Source organism: Petromyzon marinus, chromosome 68, assembly GCF_048934315.1.
Source record: "Petromyzon marinus isolate PM22_M1 ecotype Great Lakes invasive population chromosome 68, UKy_Petmar_22M1.pri1.0, whole genome shotgun sequence".
Taxonomy (NCBI): domain Eukaryota; kingdom Metazoa; phylum Chordata; class Hyperoartia; order Petromyzontiformes; family Petromyzontidae; genus Petromyzon; species Petromyzon marinus.
The window spans coordinates 4,048,303-4,056,955 of NC_133734.1; positions in this window are offsets into that span (position 1 = coordinate 4,048,303).

An 8,653-nucleotide genomic window follows, 5' to 3' on the forward strand; every position below is an offset into this window, starting at 1 on the left:
CATAATCACTTTAAGATTATTTCTTGTTTTTGTTTGTTGTGGTTGCACCCGATTCAAGAGCCAAATGGCTCACAGGGCTATACCAAATAAATGAAACTGAAAACTGGAATGTGGGATGATGCGAACTAAAATCTATATTTATTTTTCTAGGCAAGGCTAACTGAGATGAGTCGCTCTTGTTCACGTGTGACCTGGTTATCACAAATTACAGCTCAGCGGAGTGGCTCGCCACGTGGATATTTACAGCGGCAGCCAAATCCTCTGAATGCAAATTTACTCTAAATGTGGAGGGGGAAAACGGAGGACCCGGAGAGAAATCTACGCGACAACGGGGAGAGAGACGTGATGACTCAAAATATACAGCAGCAGGCGGGATCGAACCCACGACCTCCTGTGTACCAGGCGAGGTGGTTAACATCTCGCCACCAATGCAGTGACTCTTGGCCACTGCTGCAGAGACACGAGGGTTACCCAGAAGTGATTTGTTTGCTTTTGTTCAGAGTGCACAATTAAATGATAACTCGTGCTTAAACTATTTACATTGTAGCTGTTCAAGAGATAGGACGCTTAACTTTGGAATGCTGCTGAGCCTTGTGCCAGTGTTTGCTGAATCATGAACTTCGAATTCCTCTCCAAAGGTCGCAGCTATTTTAACCTTTAAGCTGCCTGTCAATTCTCAACGTCAAACAAACCTCTTACTTAACTTGTTGATTTAGAATTATTATTATTTGTTGACACTGAGTTGGCAGTTGTGCACATGCAAAGATAACAAACTCTCAACACATTGGTTAATAACAGCCAAGTAATAGAAAACGTGTAACTGGTGACGTTTCAGGCAATGGCTCTTCTTGAGAGCACATTCATGATGGGTTTATGAAGAATGATAATTGCTATAAACGTCGCGTATTGCCTATATAGATGCATTTCCTTTAATGGTGGTGTTATTGATGAATGTGTTGATTTGTTTTGGAAAACGATGAAGAAGATTACCATTCGTAAAGTGCAGCGCATCGTCAGTAGAACACGCACACAGACTGAAGATGCTTCACCACCACCTTGATCAGCTTCACTCGGTGGGGCCCACCTGAGTGGAAGCCTTTTGAGGGGGTTGGTGGATCAAGAAAATTTGTGTTGGGGGGGGTGGTGGTGGATCACGAATATTTGTGAAACTAAAAAATAGCTGAGGCTGCAAAGTAGCCAGATGTTGTACATGAAGCAGGTTCGTTAATCTTCTTTTGTTCTTTCGGTAAAGTCACGTAGAATGAGAATAAAATAATAAATTGATAAAAAATAAAATAACACGATAAAATTCTCACGACGTTTCGGCCACAACACAAGCGGCCTTCATCAGGTGAATGGACGAGACTGTCTGGAGGACAGCGCTGGAGCGAAAAAGCCACGCTCAGATCGCGACCTTTAAGCTGTGTGAGAAGAAACACAGCGTCTTGACAAAGGAATTAGCATAGAATTTAGCATTGAAACAGCTGAGTGATTAGCTTGTGACTGGTCACAGAAATGGCTATGTTAAAGTTAAAGCATACACATCCACAGAGGCACCCCTTGACAAAGGAATTAGCATAGAATTTTAGCATTGAAATAACTGAGTGATTAGCTTGCGACTGGTCACAGAAATAGCTATGTTGAATTCAAAGCCTACACATCTGAGCTATTCACAGTAACTGGGTATACACTACAATATATAAGGAATACTATATAGTGAACCAAAAAAACTAAAATATAAATTACCTCAATGTTATCAATAAACTCTATATATTCTCCAATCAGCTAAGCTACCAACAATAAGTCGTTATGTATCACAATGCTATATGGCGAAAAAATGGGTGGATTCTTACCCTATACTTTAGCAACACGGAAAGCTACGGGCCCCGTTCAGACGGACGAGTTCATCCATGGTCGGAACAGAGGAGGGGGAGAGAGACAGCTGCGAGGCGCTGTTATACTCCATGTTGTAAACCATACCATTAACCGTGGTGTGAGAGGTATTAAGAGTCAATGCCAGCGAAAGAGCTGCGGTCTGAAGGTCATCGTAAAATACAATTAATTAAGAACGGAAATGGTTTAAAACATCTTTCCAATGGTTACTAAGCCAGAATCCATCTTCTCGGTTGAAATTGTCTCTGTGCTTGTATATGTGAATGGCCTCATGAAAGAATCTCTCCTGGTAGCCGGTTGGTTTGCAAAGAACCTCCGTCTTGGAGAAGTCAATGTCATGTGAGCCCACTGAATTATAACAGTGATCTGCCACGGCAGAGGAGTTCGTTCTACCGTGTTTCAAGTCTGCTTTATGTTCGCGGATGCGGTCCGAGATATGTCGTTTGGTTTCTCCAATGTAGCTACTACCACAGAGGCACTTTAGTTTGTAAACGCCCGGGTACTGTATGTCTTGAATAGCATCTTTCACAGATGGAACTAGATCACGGATTTTATGTGCTGTGTTGAATCGGACCTGGATCTTGTGTTTATTCAGGATTTTGGAGATCTTTTTAGTGACCCCTGCAATGTAGGGTAAGGTGATGGTTTTGAGTGGCTCCACAAGAGGATCCTTCTTCATGACTGGAATGATGGCTTTGCGGATTGTGTAGTCGGAGTAACCATTAGCCCTGAGAGCCTGGTGTACGTGCTTGAGTTCACTGGTAATGTGTTCCTGGTCAGAAATGCATTGGGCTCTATGGTATAGAATCTTGATGAGGGAGTTCTTCTGGGATGGATGGTGGTGTGAATCCAGTTTCAAGTAAGAATCTGTATGGGTAGCTTTCTACAGCTTTCTACAGGAAAACTACCCATACAGATGCTCACTATATAGTATTCATTATATATTGTAGTGTATACCCAGTTACTGTGAATAGCTCAGATGTGTAGGCCTTGACCTCAACATAGCCATTTCTGTGACCAGTCACAAGCTAATCACTCAGTTATTTCAATGCTATATTCGCCTAGTTCAATGCTAAATTCTCCTGTTTGATTTGTACTAGGTGCCTCTGTGAATGTATATGCTCTGACTTTAACATAGCTATTTCTGTGACCAGTTACAAGCTAATCACTCAGCTATTTCAATGCTAAATTCTATGCTAATTACTTTGTCAAGGGGTACCTCTGCGGATGTGTATGCTTTAACTTAGCTATTTCAATGCTAAATTAAATGCTAATTCCTTTGTCAAGGGGTGCCCCTGCAGATGTGTATGGTTTAACTTTAACGTAGCCATTTCTGTGACCAGTCACAAGCTAATCACTCAGCCATTTCAATGCTAAATTCTATGCTAATTCCTTTGTCGAGGCGCTTTGTTTCTTCTCACACAGCTTAAAGGTCGCGATCTGAGCGTGGCTTTTTCACTCCAGCGCTGTCCTCCAGACAGTCTCGTCCCTTCACCTGATGAAGGCCGCTTGTGTTGTGGCTGAAACGTCGTGAGAATATTATTGTGTTATTTTATTTTATCAATTTATTATTTTATTCTCATTCTACATGACTTTACCGAAAGAACCAAAGAAGATGAATCCTTGCAGTCACGAAATCTTTAAATCTAAAAATACTACTACACAGTCAGTAACTACTACTGGCTCAGTAGATACTACTGTACAGTTAGTAGATACTACAGCGTCAATAGATACTCCTTCCTCTGTTGATTGTAGGGTGTGTAGGTATATATACCTACGCGGGGGTAAAGATATTTTTGAGCGGGGGGGGGGGGGTTTCAACAATTTTCAGAAACCTTTTAAATCAACTATTAAACCCACACTTTCTATTACTTTTTGGACTTTTGCAAGCTTCTTATAATTTTGTTGGTGGTGAAATGGACAAATGGCCCACCGGGCTTTCACAATATCTTAGTATCTGCGTATGTACATGTAAGGTTTTTAAGAGTAGTTCTAAAATATTGTTTTGACCCAGGCAACGCCGGGTACTTACCGCTATACTGACCTATTAACGTAATTTTTTGTTTGTCTGTCTGTCCGTCTGTGTACGCTCCTTTGCGGGGGATTTGGCTCTCGGACCGCGGGGTTCGCATAGAAAAAAATAATTGCCAGGCGCTACGCCCCGAGCCCCGTCAATTAGTATGTATACGTAAATATACGCATCTATATAAAATGACATGTAATTACATGAATATATGACGAAACATCAACATATTCATATGAAACTATACATATATATTTCGCAATCAATTTTTTATACATTAATATTTACATGTAAATATAAGCATCTAAAAAACATAATATACAGTGAATATGTACAAATATAAATATGTATGAGTGTATAAATATATTAATAATTGTTGCCCATAGCCGGAATTTGAGTGAGTCGTGTTGACACAAAGCCTGGGGACGACTTTTATTATTAGTTCCTAGTCCATTTCACTGTGTGAAGTGGTGGTGGTTGTTGTATTGGTGGTTGTTGTGGTGGTGTTGGTTGTGGTGGTTGTTGTAGTGGTGGTTGTTGCGGTGGTTGTGGTGGTTATTGTGGTGCTGGTGGTGGTGGTTGTTGTAGTTGTTGCGGTGGTGGTTTTGGTTGTGGATTTTGTGATTGTTATGGTGGTGGTTTTGGTGGTTGTTGTGGTGGTTGTGATGGTTGCTGTGGTGGTCGTTGTGGAGGTTGTTGTGGTTGTAGTTGTGGTGTTGGTTGTGGTGGTTGTTGTGGTGGTGGTGGTGGATGTGGTGATGGTGGTTGTTGTGGAGGTGGTTGTTGTTGTGGTGGTGCTTGTGGTGGTTGTTGTGGTGGTTATTCAGGTGGTGGTAGTGGTAGTTGTTGTTGTGGTGGTTGTGGTGGTGTTTGTGGTTGCTGTGGTGGTGGTTGTGGAGTTGGTTGCGGTGGTTGTTGTGGTGGTGGTTGTGGTGTTTGTTGTTGTTGTGGTGATTGTGGTGGTTGTTGTGGTGGTAGTTGTGGTGGTGACTGTCTTGGTGGTTGTGGTGATTGTTGTGGCGGTTGTGGTTGTTGTGATTGTTGTGGTGGTTATAGTTGTTGTGGTGGTTGTTGTGGATGTTTTTGTTGTTGTGGTGCTGGTTGTGGTGGTGGTTGTGGTGGTCGTGGCTGTGGTGGTGGTTGTTGTGGTTGTTGTGGTGGTTGTGTTGGCGGTTGTGGTGGTTGTTGTGGTTGTTGTGGTGCTGGTTGTGGTGGTGGTGATTGTTGTGGTGCTTGTGGTTGTTGTTGTTGTGGTTGTTGAGGTTATTTTGGTGGTTGTTGTGGTGGGTTTTAAGGTGTTTGTGGTGGTTGTTGTGATGGTTGTGGTTGTTGGGGGAGTGAGCGTGGTGACGTCACCACGTCCATGATGCAGAAGCAGCAGACGACTTGAACAGCTAGGACATTGTTGGCGCCTTTTGTGTTTGGCGCCGTCTCTTTATTTGTTTATTGATTTGTAGATTTAATTTGCTTGGCAGTGGCTGTGTAGAGGATTTGCTCCTCGTGTTTAAATAATGAACAGTGAGCACGAATGACGCTGTACACAACTACATTGTTGTTGTGTTCTGTATTTTTATTGTAGAATCGACAATACAAGCGTTACAATGCCACTGTCGTATGTGTACATTTATACATTTTAAAATAAAAAAATATTATTGTTTTGACTTAACTTTTCTTGACTGATGACGACCGCTTCTGTTGCGATCAAAACGTCATGAGATTTTTTTTTATTTAAATTTGTATGTAATGTTTATTCTTACATTTTTCTTTTTTTCATCTTTGTGACTTTACCGACGAGGGTGGCGAGCACCGTGCGTCGTGGCGTCTGCCCTCTGCGCTGTTCACGTTCACCTCTCTCAGGACGCGCCACTCAGATCCACAATCCTCACTGACTCACCATCATCACCCCACACCCCCAGCCCAGGGTGTAGGGGCTGAGTGAATGTTTGGTGAAACGAGTGTAACGGCGCCATAGAGTCTGCGCTGTAAAACGACAGAAGCCCCGCGTCCCAGTCCAGGTGGACCCCGACTCTCCGCGGAGGCTGCGGCACCGACAGTGACGTCACTACCCCGCCATGCCGCACTGAGAAGCTGTCTTCATCTTTCAGTAGACACCAGGAGACGTCACTCAGTCCCAGGCAGCACTCAGCACCACTCCCTCTCCGTGGGATCGTCCCGTACGCGACTCCAACCCGACACCACCAGGCACTCCCCACGTCCACCTCCCAGTAATGCTGACCCGACGAGAAGCTCTCAGAGCACAGTGCTTGGGGTGGGCACTCAAAGCGGTGTGGGTGATGGGGGCGACCCTGGGGGACATCGCTCCACGTCACCGTCCTGAGATCCGAGGAAATCTGGAGGCGGTCGTAGGCTGAGTTTGTGTCCAGAGTCGGTGAGCGTCCATCTGTGGTGAGTATTAGTGTACACAAACTAATATTATTTTCTTGGTTCTTTCGGTAAAGTCACGTTGAAGGGAAACAATAAAATAATTAAAAATATATAAAACAATAAAATTATCACGACGTTTCGACTGCAACACAAGCAGTCATCATCAGGTGTGAAAACCAACGGCAAGAACATTTGAAAGAAGTGGCGGTTTGTATTTTTTTTACGTTAGCACCACGGATAGCGATTTGACAGTTGGTTTAGATGGACGAGTCCATCTATGTTCGGAAAAGAGGAGGGGGGAGAGGAAAAATCAATGTATGCTGTCTGAAAGCCACCGTAAGCATGAACAATCAATTAAAACCCGAAATGGTTAATCAAATCCTTCCAATGTTTGCTAAGCCAGAATCCATCTTCTCGATTGAAATTGTCTCTGTGTTTGTATATGTGGATAGCCTCATGAACGAATCTCTCATGGTAGCCAGATGGCTTGCAAAGAACCTCTGTTTTGGAGAAGTCAATGTCATGTGAGCCTACTGAATTATAACAGTGATCTGCCTTGGCCGAGGTGTTGGTTCTACCGTGTTTAAGGTCTGCTTTGTCTTCACGAATGCGGTTCGAGACATGTCGTTTGGTTTCTCCAATGTAACTACTACCACAGAGACAACTTAGTTTGTAGACACCAGGGTACTGTATGTCCGGAATCACATCTTTTACAGATGGAACCAGATCACGGATTTTATGGAATGTGTCAAAACGGACCTGGATCTTGTGTTTATTCAAGATTTTGGAGATTTTTTTCGTGATCCCCGCAATGTAGGGTAAAGTGATGTTTTTTTAAAGGCTCCTCAAGAGGGTCCTTCTTCATGGTTTGAGTGATAGCTTTGCGGACTGTATAGTCGGAGTAACCATTAGCCTTCAGAGCTTGGTGTACGTGCTTGAGTTCACTGCCTATGTGTTCCTGGTCGGATATACATTGGGCTCTATGGTGCAGAGTCTTGATGAGAGAATTCTTCTGTGATGGATGGTGGTGGAAATCCGGTTTCAGATAAGCATCCGTATGGTTAGCTTTCCTGTAGACAGAGTGGCTCATTGAATCATCAGGTCTATTTTTTATTAGGACATCCAAAAAAGGTAGCTTGCCATCTTCTTCGACTTCCATGGTAAATCTGATGGCTGGGTGTACGGAATTGATGTGGTCGAAGAATTTCGTCTAGAGCAGGCCGGCCATGTGGCCAGATGACAAAATTATCATCCACATACCTCTTCCATAAGGTTGGGCGCAGAGTGGCAGTCTGGATGGCATCAGTCTCAAATGTTTCCATGAAAATGTTGGCTGCAACAGGAGATAGTGGGGAACCCATTGGGGTCCCCTCAGTTTGTTTGTAGAAAGTTCCATTTCAAGTGAAGTATGTATTGGTTAAGCAGTGTCTCACCAGGAGGCGGTACCTCAGTGTTTAGTCCTTGATGAACCAAGTCTTCAATGATTGCGATGGTGTCAGGTACAGGAACTTGGTGAATAAGGAAACTACATTAAATCTATAATGTTTCAGTTCTTAATTGATTGTTCACGCTTACAGTGGCTTTCAGACAGCATACATTATATATATAAAAAAAATTCGTCTCCCCCCTCTTCTTTTCAGAATATAGATGGACTAGTCCTGGGTAAACTGCCAAATCGCTGCGCGTGGCGCTAACGTTTTTTATAAATAAATAAATGCGCCGTTAAAAAATAAATGTATGCAAACCAACACACCTGAAGATGACCGTTTGAGTTATGGTCGAAACGTCGTGAGAATTTTTTATTGTTTATATATATTTTATTATTTTGTTGTTTCTCTTCAACGTGACTTTACTGAAAAAACTAAGAATATGAATTACTGCAGTCACGAAAGCTTTAAATCAAAATTTACATTAAAACTGACAAGCAGGTCGTCTGGGGACAGGGAAACACCCTTGATTGTCGATACCAGGTGAGTAGAATTTTGTACCGCAGAGGTGGTTTTTCTAGTGAAAGACCGCAGGATTTCAGACAGAAAACGAGCCAGTTTGTAGGATCACAAAAAAGATCTCCAAAATCTTGAATAAACACAAGATCCAGGTCCGTTTCAACACCTTACATAAAATCCGTGATCTGGTTCCGTCTGTAAAAGATGTGATTCCGGACATACAATACCCTCGTGTCTACAAACTAAGTTGCCTCTGTGGTAGTAGTTACATTGGATAAACCAAACGATATGTCTTGGACCGCATTCGTGAACACAAAGCAGACCTTAAACACGGTAGGACCAACACCTCGGCCGTGGCAGATCTCTATTATAATTCAGTAGGCTCAAATGACATTGACTTCTCCAA